The sequence below is a fragment of the Mus musculus genome, chromosome 17, assembly GCF_000001635.26.
Source record: "Mus musculus strain C57BL/6J chromosome 17, GRCm38.p6 C57BL/6J".
Lineage (NCBI taxonomy): Eukaryota > Metazoa > Chordata > Mammalia > Rodentia > Muridae > Mus > Mus musculus.
The window spans coordinates 70696988-70717728 of NC_000083.6; the positions used below are offsets into that span (position 1 = coordinate 70696988).

At 45.8% G+C, this 20741-nt stretch overlaps 1 protein-coding gene and 1 long non-coding RNA gene across 32 annotated transcripts in view; one reads left to right on the plus strand and one right to left on the minus strand.

The window, feature by feature from the left end:
- Gm36746 overlaps positions 1 to 20690 on the minus strand; it is a 54910-nt gene extending 34220 nt beyond the window's left edge. Inside the window, exon 1 of the long non-coding RNA XR_003952404.1 lies at positions 17413 to 20690. This is a non-coding gene — a long non-coding RNA (predicted gene, 36746). The remainder of the gene's footprint in view (positions 1 to 17412) is intronic.
- The window catches only part of Dlgap1 (DLG associated protein 1), an 852341-nt gene that overhangs the window by 727915 nt on the left and 103685 nt on the right, over positions 1 to 20741 (plus strand). The window lies entirely within an intron of this gene.

Genomic DNA, 20741 nt, shown 5'->3' on the forward strand with positions numbered 1-20741 from the left:
TGTGTGTGTGTGTGTGTGTGTGTGTGTAGAAGCCCATGAAGGTCAGAAGCAGTGTCAGGTCCCATATCACTGCTGGAAACAGAAGTTAGGTCTTCTATAAGAATAGTAAGTGCTCGGGGCTGGTGAGATGGCTCAGTGGGTAAGAGCACCCGACTGTTCTTCCAGAGGTCCGGAGTTCAAATCCCAGCAACCACATGGTGGCTCACAACCATCCGTAACGAGATCTGACTCCCTCTTCTGGAGTGTCTGAAGACAGCTACAGTGTACTTACATATAATAAATAAATAAATCTTTAAAAAAAAAAAAAAAAAAAAAAAAAAAGAATAGTAAGTGCTCTTAACCACTGAACCATCCCTTCAGCCTCCTATTTGGATTTTTCATTTCTGATCCTTGTTAGTTCTTACTAGAAATATATAAAGTAATTAAATTATGGATACTGTTAAGAAGATAAGACACTAATAACTATCATATTTATCAGAATGTGTATTGTTTCATAAGAGAAGGTCACAAAGTTTGGAGCTAAGACGAAAGAATGGACCATCCAGAGACTACCCTACCCAGGGATCCATCCCATAATCAGCCACCAAACACAGACACTATTGCATATGCCAGCAAGATTTTGCTGAAAGGACCCTGATATAGCTATCTCTTGTGAGGCTATGCCAGTGCCTGGCAAATACAGAAGTGGATGCTCACAGTCAGCTATTGGATGGAACACAGGGCCCCCAATGGAAGAGCTAGAGAAAGTACCCAAGGAGCTGAAGGGGTCTGCAACCCTATAGGTGGAACAACAATATGAACTAACCAGTACCCCCAGAGCTCGTGTCTCTAGCTGCATATGTATCAGAAGATGGCCTAGTCGGCCATCATTGGGAAGAGAGGCCCCTTAGTCTTGCAAACTTTATATGCCCCAGTACAGGGGAGCGCCAGGGCCAAGAAGTGGGAGTGAGTGGGTAGAGGAGCAGGGCGGGGGTGGAGGGGATATAGGGAACTTTCAGAATAGCATTTGAAATGTAAGTAAAGAAAATATCTAATTTTAAAAAAGAGAGAGAGAGACGGTCACATGGCTGGGCATGGTGATACATACCTTTAATTCAGAAACAGGTGGATCTCTATGAGTTGAGATCAGCTCGGTCTGTATAGTGACTTGTAGGCTAGCTGTAGCTACAGAGTGAGACCCTGATAAGAAAAGAAAAGAAGGAAAGACAGACAGACAGAAGACTAACTCTGAGGATTTGCAGAAGGGGAAAGGGAAATAAGAGTGTAGGATGGGTGGTTTGAGCTGAGCTAGTAAAGGCCTGAAAAGTCTGGGTCTTTCAGGGGCTGGGTATGTAGCTCAGAGGTAAAGCACCACCAAATCTGATGGACCGCCAAAAGGTGTGGTAAACAAATGATTCTACCTAAAAGAATTAGTCAAGCCAATGGCCAGATATGGAATCCCAGAGAATGTTCAAGCATTCAAGCATGTTATTAGATTTGGCTGAATCACCAGATCCATCACGGTTACAGACACACCAAAAGCAAGTACTGCCCACAACAGAGAAAAGAATTCTTGGTTCCGTTCCTGGGGAGCCTCCCTCAAAAGATTTTAAGTGCAGAAATAGTTACTGAGTGAATTAGAATAAATTAAATGATAGCTCAACAAGAAGACAGAAAAGTCCATTGCTGAAATGGGTAACCCTAAGGATGTGGCCAGATGAGCCAGGAAATGAAACCAGGAAAGCTGACATGGTGAGCCAAAATGAAGGCATGCTGGAGTTTACAGATGGCGCCACACAAATTTACCAAAGGCAGTGGGGTGGAGATGCAAGAAGATGGGCCTCCGGCAAAGAGGCGTTTCCTCTCCCACCCTCAGAAGTGGAAGGAAAGAGTTGAGATGTCTGAAGAACAAATGACTGGCTGGTACTCAAGGAACTAGAATACAGATAAAGACAGTTAAAGTCAGGGAAATGTGGGGACAGACAAGCATGTTGACATCACAGAGGATGCAAAGGAGGGTAAGCAAGCAGAAGCTTGTCCTGGAAGCTCATGGATACAAACCAAGAAACTGGTTTGAGCAGATTATAATCTCAAAATAAGAGCCTGTAGGATGACAGCTACAGAAAAATGTCGTTCTTGTTTTCAGAGAGACAAAGCCAGGGCCTGCAACACAGGCCACAGAGTCATATAATCATGAAGTTGCCAGCAAGGTCCCAGAGCCTCAGTTATCACATATTTCAAAATCTTGGATATGGATGACTTTAACACTGCTTACCTACTGCCTAGTACTGGTGTTGCTCAGTGATGCTAATGAAGGCAGTTGATGATCCGGGCTGGCTTGTCAATGACACAGCAAGATAGAAGAGGTGATAATGGTAGAAATTGGTGGAGATGGTGGGGATGGAGATGCTGGAGGTAGTTATGGTTGAGATGGAGGTGGTTATGGTGGAGGTGGTGGAGGTAGAGATGGTGGAGGTGATGGAGATGGAAGTGGTTGTGATGGAGATGGAGGTGGTTATGGTGGAGATGATGGAGATGGAGGTGGTTGTGATGGAGATGGAAGTGGTTGTGATGGAGATGGAGGTGGTTATGGTGGAGATGATGTAGCAGCTGTGGAGGTAAAGGTAGGTGGTAGACAGGAGATGGGAGCTGTGAAGATGGTGTTGGAGGTGCTGATGGCTGAGGCCATAGCAGCGGTGCTAATGGTGAGGTGGAGGGGAGGTGACAATGACGCTGGCAATGGTAACATCAGCAGTCAGCATTAGCATCTTCCTCTCCTTCACAGCAGCAAACAGCACTAATCACAGTTTTTACCTTCACTGCCTACTTAGAATAGCAGTCTGCTCATGCGTATCCTAGCAACCAGTGCTTTCAATCAATTGATTCTCCTAAAAAGCAACATATTTTACGGTGACCAACAGAAACGTTATTTGAACAGAATGTGAAAGTCATTATGGGCAATAGAGACATAAATGAAGAATTATAACCATGAAGGTTGAAGCAAGAAGATCATGAGTTCAAAGCCAACCTGAGCTAGATAGAGAGTTCCAGGCCAGCCCAAGTGATGCAGTGAGGCTCTCTCTCAAAACTGGGAGAGGGAGAGACACAAAGGGGATGGAGGGAGAGAAAGCCCTGTTAAACCCATCTTCCAGAGGACCCAGGTTCAGTTCCTTCAGCTTGACTGTGATAGAGATACACCAATCATAAAGCAACGCGGCAGAGAGACAGTGACTGGTGAGGATTGGGAGTGTCTGCCTGTCTGTCAAAGCAGGGAGTAAAGGGCTCCTGCGGAAAGTCGAGACGGGGTCTCCCCAGGTACATACAAGGCCTCCTTTGTGGAGGAAAGTGTCTGACTGTAGAGGAGGAAGCCAGGAGGTCGAGGCTGGCTCAAGCTGAACTGGTCTTGAACTCCATCTTTGGGCAGTGCTCTTCCATCTTTTCGAACAAGGAGATTCTCACGGAGAGGTGAAAGACTGTTAACCGCTGAAGGGGGCTGAGAAAAGGAGAGGAGGATGTGACTTCAGGTGCAAGAATCCGGCTGGGAGGGGGGGGGGGCGCGGTTGGCGGTGAGCGGGGCAACACCTCCAGAGAAAGGACCCGCTGCAAGGGGCTTGCGCATCTCAGCATGGAGTTGCTAGATGTAGACCATGAGCTTCTGGTGCTAGTGGAGAGCAGCTGGAACAGAAACAAGAAAATGTGGGGAGGGATGGGTATGGTGGGAGGGGCGGGTATGGGGCGGGGGGGGGGGGGCAGAGATGGCTCAGCAGTTAGCGCTGAATGCTCTTCCAGAGGACCCAGATTCAATTCCTTCATTTGAGCAGATCACAACTCCAATTCTAAAGGATCTGATGTTCTTTTCTGACCACGATGGGCAGTAGGCACCCACATGGTACCTAGATACATGCCAGCAAAACACCCATACACCTAAAGTAAAATTTAAAACGGAGGAGGAGGGGGGAGGGGGGGAGAGGGGAACGAAGGAAAGAAATGCACTCAAGCAGTGCAAAATAAAAGACAGATGTTGAGCGATATACAGAAGCTAAAGTCTTAATTACTCCCTGGTATCGTGAGATTCTCACTAGCTTTTAAGAAAGGATAATGAACTGTGTGGGAGTGGGGTGCACGCCTTTAGTCCCATCCCTCAGGAGGCAGAGTCAGGTGGATCTCTTGAGTTCTAGAGTTCTTACAGAGTGTGTTCCAAGATGGAGAGAGGAGAAAAGGGAGGAGAGGGAAAGAGAGAAGGGGAGAGGGAGGAGAGAGGGAGAAAGAGAGAGGGAGATGAGGAGGGAGAAAGGAGAGAGAGAGAAGGTAACGCACCAGGCGTGCACATGCATACATGCAAACAGAACAATCACACAAATAAAAATAAATAAATTCTTTTTTTTTTTTTTTTTTTTTTTTTTTTGGTTTTTGGTTTTTGGTTTTTCCAGACAGGGTTTCTCTGTGTAGCCCTGGCTGTCCTGGAACTCACTCTGTAGACCAGGCTGGCCTTGAACTCAGAAATCCGCCTGCCTCCCAAGTGCTGGGATTGAAGGCATGCGTCACCACGCCTGGCTTTTTTTTTTTTTTTTTTTTTTTTTTTTTTTTAAAGTCTTCTAGAAAAAGAAAGGCCAGTGTCTTTTTTAAATTTCTTTTTTTATTTTTTATTTATTTATTTCACGAGTGGGTCTCCATTGCTACTCTCGCACGGGTTGGCAGTGGGGAGGTTCCTTCTCCTGTGATAAGTTAAATAGGAGTCACTTCTCCGTTTCAACAAAGATGCTACATGGTTCCAGACTTTAGAGAATTACTCTTGTTGCTCCCCTGGGAACTGACTTGTCTGAGTGTTAAGATAAAAGATCTTAAAATAGATTCCGAAAGCGGAATGACTTCATTAGCTTTATATTTGCTCCAGTGTCCTTACATCAGACTTCATTCCGTCCTGCATGAGTGTGAGGGAGAAAATATCTGTTGAAAAAGCAAGTTAAAGAAAGGTGTGTTAGTGCACACCTTTAATCCCAGCACTCAGAAGGCAGAGAAAGGCCAGCCTGGTCTACATAGTGAGTTCCAGGTCAGTCAGAGCAACATACATAGTGAGACTGTATCTCAAAAGAAGAAAAAAGAAAAAGTAAATAAAATAGAATATAAAATCAAAACCTGTTAAATCTGCCTTTCTCAGGCTCTTGAGTGTGGCTCAGTTTGCCTAGAAAGAAAGCAAAAAAAAAAAAAAGCTGTTTTTACCTTTTAAAAAAATTGCTGTGTCTCCAACTGAAATAAACAGTTTCCATGAGGTAGGTAGTCTTTTCAGCTAGACGCAGCCAAGCAACGTGTGGCTTGTCAGCGTTTCTTCCTCTCTTTACCTGATCTAGCTTTCCATTACTATAGCAAATATCTGAGGGGTGAGTCAACTTCAAAAGAAGAAAAGGTTGATTTGGGCTTTGAAGGTCTTTTAGGCCTGTGGTGAGGCAGCACATCCTATAGTGGAGGGGGGAGGGAGGACAGGAGGGAGGGAGAGAGGGAAAAGTGGGGGGGAGGGGGATCCCAGCATCACCTTTGAGGACAAGCATATGCTGTCTTATCAAGATTACTATTGCTATGACAAAACATCATGACCAAAAGCAAATTGGGGAGGAAAAGACTTACTTCACTCACGGTTCCATTTCACAGTTCGTCATCAAAAGCAGTGAGGGCAGGAACTCAAGCAGGGCAGGAACCTGGAGGCAGGAGCTGATGCAGAGGCCATGGAGGGGTGCTGCTTACTGGATTGCTAAACCTGGCTTCCTCAGCCTGCTTTCTTGCAGAACCCAGGACCACCAGCCCAGGGGTGGCATCACCCATCATGGGTTGGGCCCTCCCCATCAATCACTATTAAGAAAATTCCAGGGGTAGGGGGGAGGCTGGAGAGATGGCTCAGTGGTTAAGAGCACTGAGTGCTCTTCCAGAGGTCCTGAGTTCAATTCCCAGCAACCACATGGTGGCTCATAACCATCTGTAATGGGATCTGATGCCCTCTTCTGGTGTGTCTGCAAACAGATACTCATGTATATTAAATAAATAATAAATAAATTGAAAGAAAGAAAGAAAGAAAGAAAGAAAGAAAGAAAGAAAGAAAGAAAGAAAGAAAGAGGACGAAAGAAAGAAAATGACTGACAGTCAGGTCTTATGGAAGCCTTTTCTCAGTTGAGGGTCCCCTCCTTTCAGATAACTCTAACTTATATCAAGTTGACAACATAAAACTAGCCAGCACACATCCCCATCTCAAAGATGTAAATCCTTCCGCTGGGTCCCATTTCTTGAAGTTTGTCCTATGTCCCAACAGTGCTCCAGGCTAGGACCTCATGGGGACATTTATGCAAACTGGTTCACCCACCATGAACAAGTCACCAGGCTGTACCTAAGGGCCTTGCCACATTAGGAAGGCTTCTGTGTCATGTGTAGGCACATTGTGTTCCCCCTATGACCAGGGCTCTGGATAGTGTAACTAAGAAATACTGTGATTCCCATGTACCTGTGAGTACAAGAGTTCCAGAGACTGGAAGGAGAATAGAAAGTAAAGGGAGGGCCTTAGACTGGTTCAGAATTGCTGACCATAGAGATTGGCCAGGAGGAACAGAAGCCTGGAGGTTGAAAAGTTTCCAAGACAAATCCTAGCTCAGGGAAAGCCAGCATCTGCTCAGTGGCTTCACAGACCCAGAAGAATGAGGCTGTTATTTCTGTCAAGTCCCACAGGTGTTCTTTTTAAGGTGACCTCGCTACACTTAGAAAAGTATAATATCTTTTTGGTTTATGATGAAAACAGGAACATTCCGCTTACATGGTCGCTGTCCAATATCAAGACACGGTTTGTATAAAGCATGTAGAATCAGAAATGTGACTTACATTTATAGATTCTCAGATTTAAATTACTCAGAGGAACTCTGAGAGATGGCTGGGCCTTTAGAACACTTGTTGCTCTTCCAGATGACCTGAGTTCAATTCCCAGCACCCACATGGCTCCTCACAATCTGTAACTCCATTTCCAAGAGTCTTAGTCAGGGTTTCTATTCCTGCACAAAACATCATGACTAAGAAGAAGTTGGGGAGGAAAGGGTTTACTTATTCAGCTTGCATTTCCACATTGCTGTTCATCACCAAAGGAAGTCAGGACAGGAACTCACACAGGGTAGGAACCTGGAGGCAGCAGCTGATGCAGAGGCCATGAAGGGGTGTTATTTACTGGCTTGCTTCCCCTTGCTGTCTCAGCTTGCTTTCTTATAGAACCTAAGACTACCAGCCCAGGGATGACACCACCCACAATGGGCCCTCCTTCCCTTGATTGCTAATTGAGAAAATGCCTTACAGCTGGATCTCATGGAGGCATTTTCTCAAGGGAGGCTCTCTGTGATAACTCCAGCCTGTGTCAAATTGTCACACAGAAACAGCCAGTAAACCAAGGGACCCTCTTCTGGCTTTCTTGGGCACCAGCACACATGTGGTGCACAGACATACCTGCAGGCCAAACACATAAAATTTCTCACAAAGCTCTGACAATCACGTGCTAGGTTGTGTTTGTAAAGAAGACACACCATTCTTTCTGTTTAGTTCAGAGAATGACAATTGCCCTGCAAATCCTTTGCCACAACCTGTAAGAAGGAACTCTCTCTGCAGGGTGGTGCGTATGACACTCACATGAAAGCCAGGCTGACAGGTCTCAGTGGTCAGGTTGCTGGAATGCACTGGAATTCTAAGGAAGCCAATGGGTGCTCTGTCAGCTGTGTAGAACACTTGGGAGGCAGAGACAGGCAGATCTCTATGAGTTCAAGGACAGCCTGGTCTACAGAGTGAGTTCCAGGACAGCCAGAGCTACAGAGTAAGACCCTGTCAAACAAAACAAAAACCAAAAAGAAAAGAAAAACACAAAGATAAGTGAACATTTAGGATAATGAAGGAGAGATGGTAATTTGTAACAACTGTTCAATGTATAGCTTTCTCTCTGCAGATAATGGTCCATCTTTCCTAGTTAATTCTAGGTTTTCAAAGAATAAGCTATTTGGAGAGGCTCTGCTTTTAGGCAGATGGGGGATTCAAGAAAAAAATTCTATGGTCAAATGTCTCCAGTTCTCGTTTATGCTTATGCAATATTATCACATGTCCTGTGCTTGCTCCTTCAAAGGAGCCAGTGATAGATCCTTTATCTGTGTTCTTAGTGGCCCAGCTATGGCCTGAGATGGAGCTGTGACCTGGAGAGGGGGAAGAGCAGAGCCTCCCAGGCCCAGCACACACTCAAAATGTAGTAATCTGTACCAGTGAAGGACTTCCTTGACTGGCCTCAAGGATGGCACTACCATTGGAGAAGTCTTACCATCTGAGCCATGGCTCCACCTTTGGAAATGTTGCTGTTGTTGTTACTGTGCTCGTGTGTGTGTGCGTGTGTGTGTGTGTGCGTGTGTGGTGTGTGCGTGTGTGGTGTGTGTGTGCATGCACATGCATGTGTGTGTGTGTGGTGTGTGTGTGCGCGTGTGTGTGTGTGTGTGTGTGTATGTGTGTGGGGTGTGCGTGCGTGTGTGTGTGTGTGTGTATGTGTGTGTGTGTGGTGTGTGTGTGCATGCACATGCGTGTGTGTGTGTGGTGTGTGTGTGTGGTGTGTGTGTGCATGCACATGTGTGTGTGTGTGTGTGAATGTGTGTGTGCACTCAAGCACTTATACCACAGCACGCATGTGGAGGTCAAAGGACAACAGTTCTCTCCACTGTTGATCCTGGGACTCAAAACCCTCAGGTTCGGCAGCACACGCCTTTGCCTGTCGGGTCATCTGCATCCGAGGATTTAACAATACCTTATAGAATGGATTGAGCCTTGACCTTCAACAATTCGGGTTTGTTTTGTTTTTCCACGCTGAGGATGGGACCCAGGGCTTTGCACATAGCAGGGAAGAACTCTAGCACTCACCTACAACCCCAACCCAATTCTGAATATCTTTAACCTCTGCTGGTAGAAAATCCATATGGTTCTCTTCACTAGTCAATGCCTGTGGAGTATGAAGCCTTTACGAGGCCCCGGGATGCATCTACCCCTAGCATCCACCTCATTTTGACAGCTGAGGAAAAAGACACAAAAAGATCAAGTGATTTTTTTTTTCCCAAAGTCACAAGGATAGCAGACAATATTGGTACCTGTTGGCTCAGTATGACTCTAAAATGTAAACCCTTGACAGTCAGGAGTCGTGCCTTCTGCCATGATGCTGTTTAATAAATCAATGTGTAATATGAGCAGGGAGGGCACAGTGACCAGATGTCTGTGATCCCGGGACATGAACAGCAGATGCAGAGGATCAGGAGTTCAGGGTCAGCCTTGGTTAGACCTGGAGGCCAGGCTAGGCTACCTGAGAGCCTGTTGTTGTTAAAAAAGAAAAAAATCTAAAAGCAAGCATAGCTGTGTTCAGAACAAAATACTGACTGGGAGAAGGTTCTGTCAGTAAGATGCTGACCTCAAATTCAATTCCCAGAACCCATGTAAATATCAGGCTACAAGGGAAGGTGCCAGGAGACACCCCACACACACAAACGTGCATTCACACACCTGTGTGTACACACACATACACACACACACACACACACACACACACACACACACACACACACATGAACACACTTCTCTTTCCCACCCAGAAGTTGACTTCTTGCCTTGGGTAGGGTTGCTGTATTGATCAAGCCCTGATGCTTTCGCCCCGTGTGGACGGTACGCAACTGTTTATTACTGGACACGTTTTTACTGAACAGAAGCCTCATCCCAGCGGCTGCAGATGCAGTTCAGGAATATTCCATGCCCTTGCCTTCCCATACAGTCGGAGAAGCTTGACAGCAGAGAGGCATCCAACACCTATCACGAAGCAATCGCTGAAGAGAAGTCAGGAAAGGTTTTCTAGCCCGGGCCACTTTTGAGTTGACTGAAAAGAAGCAGGGTGCAGTAACCACACGACCACCAATATTAAAAACCAGCAGATTCAAATCTGACTTATTTCTTTTCGAAGCTTCTGGAACATTCAGAAGGCCAGGCACAGAGTGGGGAAGGAGGAACTTTAATTCCGAAGTTCCCTCCCAGGTCTGGCTTAGGGTTTAAAACTGCCTTTCAATCCTGTACTGCCAAACTTCTCCATGTGCGGAAAACTGGAAGCTCCGCCTTTCATGGATGTGATTGACGGCTCTGGCTTCCTGGGCAAAGACGTAGTAACAGCACATGGACGCCAGGGGGCAATACGGTCCCGCCGAGGACTTGGGAACCTGAAGCATTTGTGACATCTCTGTACCTAAAAGGAATCCTTTAGAGTACCACGAAGGAACAAGAGCACTCTAAATGCACTTTCACCGGAATAGCCCGTCGGCACCGGTGCTGAGCTGCCATCTCTGCATAGTTTGTTGACTTTGCTTAATGCAGCTGCCGGATCTTTTCTGCCCTCTTGCCTAGTAAGTCCTTGAGCCCCAGCCAGCCCCAGCCAGGTCGTTCAAGGTGCTACCCGAGATCAGGTCCTCTGCCTGCATACAGAGTCAGCTTCCATGCCCCTGCGGCCCAGCCACTGCAGCGTTTCAGGTCATTCCAGTCCCAGGCATCATTTTGTTTCCAGTTCGCAGCTGCCAGGTGTCTGCCCTCACTTAACCCGCAAGGATGAAAGATCAAAGGTGTGCCTGCATCTGCCTTCTGTCCCTGCGCTTTCAAATGGTACACATTCAAAAGATATAAATGCGGTATTGTGCACCCTGGAGGGAGTGGTGGGGCAAGGATCAGAGGTGGCACCGGGCACCGGTTCAGAACACGTGGCTATTAGAAAATGAGGAGAGCAATCTCTGCAGCTCCGAAGCTCTGACCTGGTGAAGCGTGTTCAACTTAAAAGACAAAGACTTTTTTTTGCGAGTGGATGGACTCCCCCTATCTCCAACTACAGACATCGGGTCCACAGAACCAGGTGGCGAGTGTGACTCAGTGGTAGACCGCCTGCCTATGGGAACTGAGCAAGCAGGAAAAATAAATGAATCTCACGGTGTTAAAGCATCCACAAGGCTAGCCCAGTGTGCTCGTGCCTGTTGGAGACAGACACTAGCAGATCTGAGTTCCTGGCCAGTCAGGACTACTTAGTGAAACCTTGCCTTTGAAAAAGAAAGAAAGGGGGAGAGGAAAGAAACAGAAGGAGGGAGGGAAGGAGGGAGGGAGGGAGGGAGGGAGGGAGGGAGGGAGGGAGGGAGGGAGGACCCACAAAGCTTGGTTAACGCTTGGAATATTGGAAAGCGGGATGCTATGAATCTGGACCCCAAGTCCCTTGGGCAATCTTTAGCCCCTTAACAGTCATTCATTGCCCACCCATGTTTGACCTTGTAACACCCTTGTGACTATTCAGGTAAATCCTTCTGGAATGTTCTAACAGGCTACACGCTTCCTCCAACCCAGAGGCTAAGAATGCCATCAGATTGCACCTAAGATCGGAGTTATCCCCCTCAGCAGTCATACCTAATAGTCTCACCAATATATTTTTTAAATGTCTTGATTTATGACTTTGTTCTGTAACTATAAAAACTTCATCAAGCTGGGCAGTGGTAGCACATGCCTTTAACCCCAGCACTTGGGAGGCAGAGGCAGGTGGATTTCTGAGTTTGAGGCCAGCCTGGTCTACAGAGTGAGTTCCAGGACAGCCAGGGCTACACAGAGAAACCCTATCTCGAAAAATAAGAAAAAAAACAAAAACAACTTCATCAAACTGTTAGCACATTGGAGAGAGGCATCTACCATGGCCATTCATAGCTGGCTCCAGAATAAACTCTCATTCCCTTTGAGGTGAGAGCTGTGTTTTTGTGTCAAGGCTCTGGATTCCACGCCCTACACAGTTGTGTGTGTGTGTGTGTGTGTGTGTGTGTGTGTGTACAGATGTATTTGTACAAGTGTGTCTGTGTGTATGCACATGTGTTTGTGTATGTGTACTGATGTGTGTGTGTGCCTGTGTGTATATATGCATGTGTGTGTTTGTGTGTGTGGATGGATATGTATATTTGTATGTGTGGATGGATGTATATGTACATGTGTGTATGAATGTTGTGTACGTGTGTGCGTATATGTGTATGGATGTGTGTATACGTGTGTGTACAAATGTGTATATGTGTGTATGGATGCATCTGTGTGTATGTGTGTGTGTACAGGTGTGGGTGTGTGTACAGGTTCTGTGTGTGTGTGTATGTGTGTGGTATAGAGGAGTGAGAGGTATAAAGGAAGACACTTTGAAATTATAGAATGGAAGTTATAAAGACATCGATGAAGACATTTGCTTATGTAACTAATAGAAACAGTGACAAGAGATGCAGGAAAACTGTAGAGAGCCACTTTCCAAGGGAGCCACATTTCCCGTACCTATGGGAACAATAAGTCGAGGTGCATCCCCAAGAGGAAGTGAACAAAACTCTGAGCACAGTTACTGTGGGAAGTGGCAGCTTTGCCCGGCCCTGAGATTGCAGCTTCCTTCTGCTGTAGATGTGGGGTGAAAAATAGCTCCTGACCCAGCAAAAAACAGGTTATAACTTCAACTTAGAAGTGCTTCAGTCTGACCACCACTAACTTCTCAGGACTCCCAAGAAAGCCCCCTGTCCCTATTTCCCCTAAAACCATAAATGAGAGATAGCACAAATTGCACCTGACCCTTGCAACCCCGAACCCACACATTCCCAGGGGCTTCTCATGGCCTCTTTTCCTGGGCTTCCTGAGTTTTCGGGGGTGACCAGCTGCGCCCACAGACCATAGCTGAGCGATTAATAAGTCACACATACTTGCCCACTTCCTGTGGCTGGGAATCCAGGTTTGCACAGCACATGAGCAAAAAGAATAGTGGTGAGTTATTAAGGCTGTGTCGAGGAGGGAGTCCTTATCAACAGCATCAGACAATCAATTCATCTGCTTGACAAATATTTATCCAGCACTTGCTGAAGCCAGGAATCCCACTGTGATCAAAGGGAGCCTCTGTTCTCATGGGGTTTACATTCTAGAGGTGAGTAGTGGCATGGCTCAAATCATCAAAGATGACTGTGCTCCCGGAAGAGAACTTGGGACCGATAGGAGAATCGCTGCAAGGAGGGAGCAAAGAGAGAGGCTCGGGGAAGCTTCTGGAGAAAACCCTCATGCACTAAGCAGGCAACGATGGATAAATGGAGAAGAAGCTCCAGCTAGCTAGCTTTCAGGGACACAAAAGAATGGCGTGGCCAGGCTGTGGGGACAATCTCAGGTGAGACCAGTCAGGTCTAACTTGCTTAGCTGTTGCCATGAAATGTGTCACCCTGCAATGCATAGAGGCTCGTAAATAGACTTTTTTTTAAAAAATCAGATTCTGCATTTTAATCAGAAATGATTACAGTCATTTCTAGTTGGATCAGAAATGTCCCCAGCATCTCATGCGTGAGGGCTTCGTCATCAACCTGTGGCTGTACTAGAAGATAATGGAACGATGGAAAGTTAGTAGGGACGTGTTCCTGAAGGAGATCCTGGCACTCCATCCCCAGAACTCTTTGTTCTCTCTGTCTGTCTCTCTGCCTCCTCTCTCCTTCCCTCCTTCCACCACCACCCTTTTTTTTTAGCTTCTTTAAGGTGAGCAATCCTCAACCATTGTGCCCCACCCTGCCACCATGATACAACACGCCACCACAGACCCACCTTTCCTTTCATAGCATCCACTACCTCCCCGCAGTCTATTCAATTATGAATCTATCAGTGGCTCGAGACACTTATTGATTAGCCAAATATCCTTCTGACTCAATCACTCTTGACATCCCAGCCCTCTGCATTGCCTTGAGGACTAAGCTTTCCACGCAAGTGCCTTTGGAGGGCATGCCTGTCCATATCAGAACAAACACTTCCATTCTAGACGAGGCACCATAGTGATCAGTGGCCAGCGGCTGTTCTGAAACCCACAGGCTTCCCATTCCTCAGCTGAGGAGCCCAGGCCTGGTCCCTTAGGGACAATTTTTTCACCACTCTTGGGTCTACTCATCAGAATTTTGTCACATGTTCTGAGTTGTCCATTTTCCATCAACTTCTCAGCCCATTTTATGACTGTGCCCATTGAACTTGCCCTGAACCTTGTCCATCCAAAGGTGTGGCCCCTGGTTCTGTTCATCTTTGTGGCCTACCACTGGGTCTTACTGGACATCTCTCTGCTAAACAAGATATGTCTACAGTTCTCTTCAAAGTGGAGCTGGGGATCAGAACCTTTGGAATTCCTCAAAGTCTTTTTTTTTTTTAATCGATTTTAGGAACACCAGAGGACACATGGTTAAATGTTTCTGATGTAATAAAAATTTTTCTTTTTTTTTATTAGATATTTTCTTCATTTACATTTCAAATGCTATCCCAAAAGTTCCCTATACCCTCCTCCCACCCTGCTCCCCTCCCCACCCACTCCCATTTCTTGGCCTTGGCATTCCCCTGTACTGGGGCATATAAAGTTTGCAAGATCAAGGGGCCTCTCTTTCCAATGATGGCCAACTAGGCCATCTTCTGCTACATATGCAGCTGGAGACATGAGCTCTGGGGGTACTGGTTAGTTCATATTGTTGTTCCACCTATAGGTTTGCAGACCCTTTCAGCTCCTTGGGTACTTTCTCTAGCTCCTCCATTGGGGGCCCTGTGTTCCATCCAATAGCTGACTGTGAGCATCCACTTCTGTATTTGCCAGGAAAGAGACAGCTATATCAGGGTCCTTTCAGCAAAATCTTGCTGGCATAGTAATAACTTTTTAAAGGATCATAATAGCCATCTCTTAAAATGTAATAGTTAATTTTTTATATTTTTATTTTGGCATTTTGGCTTAGCAAGTCCTGGCTCTTTGTATTTCCTCTAAATGATTTTTTAAATATAGGTTTTGGTTGGTTTGTTTGTTTGTTTGTTTGTTTGTTTAAACTCTTCTTTATCGGCCTGGAACTCATCATACATAGCTCTAATGGGGATACAGGAGGCATTTAAAACACTGAAGTTGGATATCTTGTGGGCTGAGTGCAGCTCTAAGGGAGAGCCCTTCTCTGGCACATCTGAAGGCCTGAGCTTGATTCCCATAATACAAGTAAAAGCATACATTTCGTAGGTCTAGCTCCCCCTCTACTAGAGGGATATGTGACTGCAATCCTTCCCACCACATAAAAGGACCAACGTCTCTCCAGTGATGGTTTCTTCCTCCACTCTCCTACCCTCATCAACAGAGTCTTACAGCCTCTGCCCTCAGGCTCTCATGAAGACTTGCCTCCACTCTCACTCATTAGTGTTCAGGACGCCTCATGCTCAGGCTCCTGACCCCTGAGAGACAGGCAGAGGGCACAGTGAGTGTCCCTGCTTTTCTCCCTCTCCCTCTCCCTCTCCCTCTCCCTCTCCCTCTCCCTCTCCCTCTCCCTCTCCCTCTCCCTCTCCCTCTCCCTCTCCCTCTCCCTCTCCCTCTCCCTCTCCCTCTCCCTCTCCCTCTCCCTCTCCCTCTCCCTCTCCCTCTCCCTCTCTCTCTCTCTCTCTCTCTCCCAATATTCAGAGGAGTCAGAACTTTGAGCATCTTCAGGAGCAAGGAGAATCTCCACCTCTCTGTGGATGATGGGATGAGTGAGAAAGAATGGCTAAGTCTTTTATTCTGCTAGAGGTGACATCCCGAAAGGCTCTGCAGCTTGCATTAAGACTTTCTGTCTTTATCTTAAAAAAAATAATGAAACACTGTTGAAGAAATCTGAAGAGGTGACAACCTTCCGAGGGGCCCTGCCAACTGCAGCCCAGCAGTTAATGAGCAGCAGGATATATTAAAACCTCAGCCAGGCATGGTGACACACACCTGTGACCCCAGCCTTCAGGAGACCCTAGCCACTTTTTATGAGACCTTCTTTTCTCTGTCTATACCTTGTCACATGACCACTGCTATAGTTAGGAACAGGGTGATAACACTAAGAACTACAGATTCTTGAGATACTTGATGTAAAACTGATTCACTAATATTTCTTGCCTAATTGGGGCACAATCTTGCTATAAGTAGTCAGCCAATCGGGTTTCTTTGAGATCTTGTTACTGTTACAGCAGGAAGTACCGTGTGTGTGTGTGTGTGTGTGTGTGTGTGTGTGTGTGTGTGTGTGTACATTCCTCAGTGTCTCCCAACAACTTTCTTCCCACCCAAAGACCAGTCTTCAACAAGAAATAGGCAGCCAGTGATCAATGCAATTCAATACTATTCACAATTAAATAATACACTGGAAATACACTTTCTGGAACTGAGAATCTCCTTAATTCATAGCCTTGGCAAAGATCATTCAGTTAGTTGATTCAGTAAATATTTATTAGGCGGAGCACAATGGTACGTGCTTATAATCCCTGCTCTTATGAAACAGAGGCAGGAGGATTAGAAGTTAGAGGCATCCTCTGCTACATGCTGAGTACATGGTTAGGCTGAGCTACATGAGTTTCTGTCTCAAAAAAAAGAAAAAGAAAGAAAAGTGCTTTAAAGGTATTTACTGGGTGCTCGTTTTATGGGAGGGATTCTACTGGGCAAGAGGTTCCAGAAACAAACAAGACAGACAGGTCTCACTGTACTGCACCCTGCTAAAGAAGACAGGTGAACCAGGGACCACATGATAACATTTCAGACCGAGAACTCTACTCAGAGGGTGGTTGGGGTTCTCCGAATGCAGTCATCTGGACGCCTCCAAGGGAGGGGGCTGGGTGCCGGTTCTGAATGAAGAGAAGGAAGTGCGGGAGGATTCCACAGCTCAGGAGGAACAGCAATTAGGCTGGCTCGGGAAAGAAAGGAGCAAGCAGGGGCGAGCACAGACAGACTGTGAATAAGTGTATGTCTGTACCAACAAGCGGGCAGAGAGGACAGGGACGGGATCATTCCATGAATCAGTGAATCAGTGAAGGAGGGTGGGCCTGGCTGCGTAGGTCTGTCATCTAACTGTCCTAGAGACTGAGGCTGGAGAGTTATAGGTTCAAAACCTGCATGAGCTACAGAGTGGTTTCCAAGGCCAACCCAGTCATCTTATAAAGCTGTCTCAACAACCAAAGTAGAAAGAGAGCTGAGGCCCTAGCACTGTGGGGCCAGCGTTGCCTCACACAAATGACATCTAAAGAGTTCAACCGCTAGTACTGCATGCGAGCAAACACACACAGCCAAGGAAAGGCAGGAGGAACGGGTGCTTTTGGAATTGGTCATTGAGGAAGGAAGCAGGCATGGCTGGCTGGCCACTGGCTCTCCCCCCACCCCCACCCCCCAGGATGAGGTGGGCTGTACCATCGGGTTAGAAGCTTATCTTGTTGAGACACCCAGTTCAGGGAAGAAGTAGGGATTCGCTTCTTTCCATCTTTTTGTTTTTGTTTTTAGGTCTCAAAACCTCCCACAACCTGTGAAGAACTCGGAGTGGGCGGCAGTGTGGGGGGGGGGGGGGGGGATCCATTCTGTGTATCTGCATGCATGTCCGTGCTGTGGCTTACCTGAATTCTAGGCAATGTCAATGTTGACTGCTCACAAAGTCATGTTCAGCTTGTGTATCTTGCAGGTCAGGGATACTGTGTGCTTTAAAACATCAACACCAGTCACTTAAATGTTCCAAGATTTTTTAAAATATGCATATTTTAAGATGACAGAGACCTTGTCTGTCATCCTATAAACATACTGTCTTATTCAGGGTTTGTATTCCTACACAAAACATCATGACCAAGAAGCAAGTTGGAGAGGAAAGGGTTTATTCAGCTTACACTTCCACATTGCTGTTCATCACCAAAGGAAGTCAGGACTGGAACTCACACGGGGCAGGAACCTGGAGGCAGGAGATGATGCAGAGGCCATGGAGGAATGCTGCTTACTGGCTTGCTTCCCCTGGCTTGCTCAGCTTGCTTGCTTATAGAACGCAGGACTACCATCCCAGGGATGGCATCACCCACAATGGGCCCTCCCACCTTGATCACTAATTGAGAAAATTCCTTGCAGCTGGATCTCATGGAGGCATTTCCTCAAGGGAGGCTCCTTTCTCTGTGATAACTCCAGCTTGTGTCAAGTTGACACATAAAACCAGTCAGTACACACATATATGTTAATATATATAAGCTTAGATTTTTTTTACTATAACATAGTAACTTTACAATATAAAGATCTACATTAACATAGAGAAAAATCTAATTTATTGTTTAAAAACGAGAAACACCCATCTGAAGTTAATGGCTCATTAATGCTTCCATGAAAATAATGTTTATAATGAAAGTTCTAGAACCAGATAATTGTCTGTCTTTTAAAGTTTTTTTCTTTCACTCAGTAAACACATCACTGGGCTCCCCTCCAAGGCCACTCCAGTACTAGAATTTGTCTAGGTGTCCTTCCAGAGACTGTCTCTGCACACAGTTAATGTACATTGTTTTAATGAACAGCATCTGCTGATACCACAGTTACATACGGAAGGGAGTGTGGCTGAGGAGTGAGCAAAATGTCTCAGTGGGTAGAAGAGCTTACAGTACGGCCCTGGTCCTGAGTTTGACTCTAGGAACCCACCTGAAGGGAGGCTAGAGCAGAATTCACAAAGTTGTCCTCTGACCTGTGCACACACTCTGACACACATGCTCACACTCAGACATTGTGTATCTACACAAGAATAACAATGTTAGAATCTGTAATGGGGGGCTGGTGAGATGGCTCAGCGGGTAAGAGCACCCGACTGCTCTTCCGAAGGTCCAGAGTTCAAATCCCAGCAACCACATGGTGGCTCACAACCATCTGTAACAAGATCTGACGCCCTCTTCTGGTGTGTCTGAAGACAGCTACAGTGTACTTACATGTAATAAATAAATCTTTAAAAAAAAAAGAAAAGAATCTGTAATGGATATGACTTGGTGGGGGGAGCTAACTTTTAACCTATGTAAAATTCCTACTGTAGATCATTAATTAATGCTTAAGTCTCAGACCTGACCTCACCTCGGGGTTTAATTATTTGACCACAAAAGGGGCAAATCCTCTTAGTTTTCCCACTTACTGGATGTCGATGTATGTTGCTTCCATGTGATGGATGTAAAGGTATTTCCTGCATCTGATAGTTTTGAGAGGCCTTGAGATGCTGACAAACTGTTGTGAGTGCTCAGTTGTTCACATCTGGTTTGTTTAGTTACATTTAAGCTACGTCACTGAGCATAAGCAAGCTTTCTTCTCTGAACCTGAGTGTCAGGACTGTCAGTGATGACAGTGGTGCCCAAAGCCTGGTTCCTCGCAGCCTGCAGAACCAGCTCTCCAGTTCTTGCTTTCCCAGGAAGCTGTGAGCCCACTGTTACCATTTAAATTACATAAATTCACAACTAAATAAGTTACATTAAAAACAAATGTGGGGGGGGGGGGCTGGAGAGATGGCTCAGCGGTCAAGAGCACTGACTACTCTCCCAGAGGTCCTGAACTCAATTCCCAGCAACCACATGATGGCTCACAACCATCTATAATGGGATGTGATATCCTCCTGTGTCATGCAGACATGCATGCAAATAGAGCACTCATATATATAAAATAAATAAATCGAAAGAAAGAGAGAGAGAGAGAAAAGAAGAAAGAAAGGAAGGAAGAAATGAAGAAAGAAAGAAAAATGGGCTGTTGTGATAGTTCAGAGACAGACAGTACACTCTGTGTGATACCAAGGATTGAACCTAGGGTCTCATTAAACCACTCCAGCCTTGACTAACCTGCACCTTGAAGCTTGACAATGTGTTCTATTCAATGCCCAGCATTGTTGGAACAGTGGTCACAGATTACTGAAATCCTAAAGTTCCTAACCACAACCATTACCTATTCCTGGCGCTATTTACAGGTGTTCTGTGCCTACGGCATGCTTCTGCCTAGCCCTTCATCCAGTGGGACTCCTCATGATCCAAGTGTTTACAGTTATTAAAACTATTACAATAAGTACAATGTATATATCAGAAATGGGTCAAGATTATAAGTGATGTAATGATAGTAATTTGTTGGAGAAAGGTTGGTGTGTAGATCAATGTATGATTTGGAAGGGGGCAGGCAGTATGGTTTGAATTGCTGGCTGCTGTGCTAAGACATCATTCATTTAAAAGGCCGGTTGCTATAGGAAAGCTGTCTAAGGATCAATGTGCCTTCCTCATCGTTTTTAGATCATACACTACACACCACGTCAGCGACCTTAGCAATGAGCATACGTGTATGCACAAGCAGCCTATGGGCTGGCTGATACCAGCTGAGGTTTGGTGGTCTTCAAAGGACTTTTGCTTCCCTTTAAATTAGAAGTCTTCCCAGTTTAAAAGAGAAGGAAGTGCGTCTTGAAACACACAGTGCTATCGACACTATGGCACTGAACAACAGATCACCACTGTGGCACAGAAATTAGAGAGCCTGGGACTGGTGAGCAGAGGCACTTCCTGCGGTCCTGACTTCAGATCCCTAGAACCCACAGAAAGCTTATTCTGTCGCATGTATCTTAATCCCGAGGCTCCAAGAAAGAAGAGAGGCAGAGAGTCAAGACAAAAACATCCTAGAATGCTTGTGCCAACTGACCCAGCAAACACAGCACAAAACAAGATGCCGTCTAAAGCTTGGGTAGAAGACGACCAATGCATGCAGTTCTCTCCTGACCAAAAGGGCAAACCTGTATCCACACACATGAACTAGCACACACACATGTAGAGATGCAGAGATGTTAGAAATTAGAGCATGTTAACTGTCTATCACTATAGCTTACCAAAAAAAAAAAAAAAAAAAAAAAAAAAGTACATTTTAGATCCAACTGCTGGACCAGGGCTAATTTACTTTATCTTACCATTTCTGT